The 3,345-nt window shown below is 36.8% G+C and overlaps 1 non-coding gene across 1 annotated transcript; it reads right to left on the reverse strand.

The window, feature by feature from the left end:
* Nucleotides 1–2,105: 2,105 nt before the first annotated feature.
* LOC150061491 (U2 spliceosomal RNA) lies at nt 2,106–2,300 on the reverse strand. The gene has a single exon (XR_016536114.1). It is a non-coding gene; the product is annotated as a U2 spliceosomal RNA (small nuclear RNA).
* Between the last annotated feature and the right edge of the window lie 1,045 nt (nt 2,301–3,345).

A 3,345-nucleotide genomic window follows, 5' to 3' on the forward strand; every position in this document is an offset into this window, starting at 1 on the left:
CATGTCATTTGCCAATAGGGCAAGTTTTACTTCTTCTTTCCCTATGTGCATCCCCTTTATGTCTTTCTCTTGTCTTATTGCTCTTGCTAAGGATATGGTAGATTCAAGGAAGACCAGCATAATTCCTTCAAAAGGCAAAATCATAGATTAACAAAACAAACATCAGGAAACTGGTACATTAAAAGGATGAGGTGGGGTCACGGGAAGGTGGTATATGAGTGAATAAAAGGAGAGAGAATGCAGCCAAAATTCCATGTAGAGCCTATAAATTTTTAAAAAGTGAGGGAAGGGGGGAGGTTAAGAAGGATAGGTGAGAATGTTGAAGGCGGGGCATTGATCAAGATGAGTTGTATTCATGAACTGCTCTGTTGAATGGCAACTATTTAAAGATTAAAAAAGGAGGACAGCATCAGAACACTAAGTTTGCAGTTCTTAATGTCAAAGCTAAAAGAGAAGTTGGTCTCCTTGAAAGTACTTCCCAGAGGTGTGTGTGTGTGTGTGTGTGTGTGTGTGTGTGTGTGTGTACACCTATACTAAGTTTGAAGTCAACAGTCTCACTCTCACTTTGCTTTTTCATTCAAAACTATTGCTCTAGGGGCCGGGAGTTTGGCCTAGTGGTAGAGTGCTTGCCTAGCATGCACGAATACCTGGGTTCGATTCCTTGGTACCACATACATAGAAAAAAGCCGAAAGTGGTGCTGAGGCTCAAGTGTTAGAGCTCTAGCCTTGAAAAAGTCTAGGACAGTGCTCAGGCCCTAAGCCCAAGCCCAAGACTGGCAAACAAACAAACAAACAAACAACAACAAAAAAACCCTATTGCTCTAGCACTTGAGCCATATCTCCACTTCCAGCTTTTGTGGTGGTTAGCTGGAGATAAGCATCTCACAGATTTTTCTTCCCTTCCAGGTGGGCTTTGAAACTTCCATGCTCAGGTCTCAGCACTGTCAGTAAACCAGGATTACAGGTGTGAGCTGCCAGCACCTGGTTCACCCTTATTTCTTTCCAGAGGAACACCACTCTTAACGGAGTAATGTATATACTTTTTGAGTTTTAGCCACATATAAACAAAGACAGAAATAAAACTTTTAATCATAAGTAGGATCATACTAATTGCAGAGTTCTACAGCAAAGTTTTCTTTGAAATATTTTTTGAAGATCTTTCCATGTTTATACAAGTAGTTTGGCTTTAGCTGAAAAACAGTATCTCTAAAGTGTTTCATAAAACAAATGGATTATATTCTTTAACCACTTTTGATGGATATTGTAGGGCATTCTGATTATAAATAAAGTAGAACATATGAAAAATGGTCTATTACTTATTTAGGTGTCTTTTTTAATTGAGTTTTCATTTAAGATTGAGTTTAAGTTACTATCTGAAGTCTAACTAATCTTTTTGTGTTATATTTGACATCTTCTATTCTCTGAATCTATTACTAATTTAAATAGTAATCAGTTTTAATTTGTAAACATTCATATGTGCGTGCGTGTTTGTGTGTGTGTGTGTGTGTGTGTGTGTGTGTGTGTGTGTGTGTGTGTGCTGGTCTTAGGGCTTGAACTTAGGACTTGGCATTGTCCCTGGGCTTTGCTCAAAATGCTTTACTACTTAAGCCACAGTTCTAATTTTGGATTTTCTTATTTTATTTTATTTTATTGGTACTTAACTGGAGATAAGTCTCACAAACTTTCCTGTTCAGGCTGTAATCCTCAGATCTCAGCTTCTTGAATAGGAAAGATTATAGCTTAAGCCACTAGGGCTCAGCATTTTCTATATTTTTATGTAATGTTTTAACCTTGATTTTTACTACTAGCTTTTTGACTTTTTGTTCTTGTTGTTGCTTAGTACTGACATTGAAACTCAGAACCTGGGCATTATCCCTTAGCTTTTTGCTCAAAAGCTGACGCTCTACCACTTGAGATACTGCTCTATTTCTGGCTTTTTGGTGGTTAATTAGAAATAAGAGTCTCATGGACTTTTCTAGCTTCTGACTGCTATTCTTAGATCTTGGCCTCTTGAATAGCTAGGATTACAGGTATGAACCACCAACGTCCTGCCCTGGTATTAAATTTTGATTAATGATGTGCATCTATTCCTTACTTATTTTTTTTTCTGATATCCTGTTCCCCAAGGTCCTGCAATACCAAGTCAGTGCATGGAGACAGGGAAAGCTCCTGTTCTATCTCCCTATTTTAAAAAAATCCATTTAATATATTGCCCTTGGAGAGAGAAAGTATCAGATTTTAAACTGATAAGAACAGATAACAAAGAACACTTGACCTTAGCCAAAAGGCTAAGAAGCAATCTATATTTACTTTTGAAGCATGGTAATGGTGTACAAAAGCAAATGTTGCTAAAAATAATTCCAAAGGTTAAATAAACATTTACCTTTGAAATCATGTCATATATGTATGTATCTATATTTATGGGATACTGGGATTGGAACTCAGGGTCTTATGATTGCTAGGCAGATATTCTACCTTTTGTTCCATGCCCCTAATCCTGTTTTTTTTCTTAATTTTTTAACTATAAAGATTTCATAATTCTTTATTTTTATTTATTCTTAAACACAATAGCATCAAATATAAAAGTAGGGGCCGGGAGTTTGGCCTAGTGGTTAAAGTGCTTGCTTAGCATGCATGAAGACCCGGGTTCGATTCCTCGGTATCACATACATAGAAAAAAGCCGGAAGTGGTGCTGAGGCTCAAGTGGTAGAGCTCTAGCCTTGAGAAAGTCCAAGGACAGTACTCAGGCCCTGAGCCCAAGCCCAGGACTGGCAAAAAAAAAACACAAAAAACAAACAAAAAAAAACAAATATAAAAGTAGATCTTAGCATGTGTGAGATATACTCAGAATAAAGTTTAGCCAAGATGATAATCTTTATTCCTGAATCCTTTGCTATCTAATAGCCTTCTTTAGGTGGGAAAAATAATTTAAACATTAAACGTTTTTATTGTAAAGGTGCTGTACAGAGGGGTTACAGTTACATAAGTCAGGTACTGAGTGCATTTCTTTTTGAACAGTCGCCCTTCCCTCATTTTCTCCCAGATTTTTCCCTCCCAATCACCCTCTCCCTATCCCCAGCAAGTTGTATAGTTCATTTCCAGCATAGTGTCTAGTGAATATCACTGCTGAATTACTTCACCATTTGTCCCACAATGTTCTGAAATTTTAAAATCTTCCTTAAGAATAAATATAAACAAATCAGAAATAAATAACATTTCCTTCACTTTTCCTACCTAACTCTATTGTGGATAGAATGTTTCTATCAACCATGTCTCAGAAAAATAGGACATATATTAATGGTTACTTCTATTTCTTCCATGGATTACATCTTTGCATCCTTTAT

The sequence above is a fragment of the Megascapheus bottae genome, chromosome 6 (genome assembly GCF_031878675.1).
Source record: "Megascapheus bottae isolate mThoBot1 chromosome 6, mThoBot2.hap1, whole genome shotgun sequence".
NCBI lineage: Eukaryota > Metazoa > Chordata > Mammalia > Rodentia > Geomyidae > Megascapheus > Megascapheus bottae.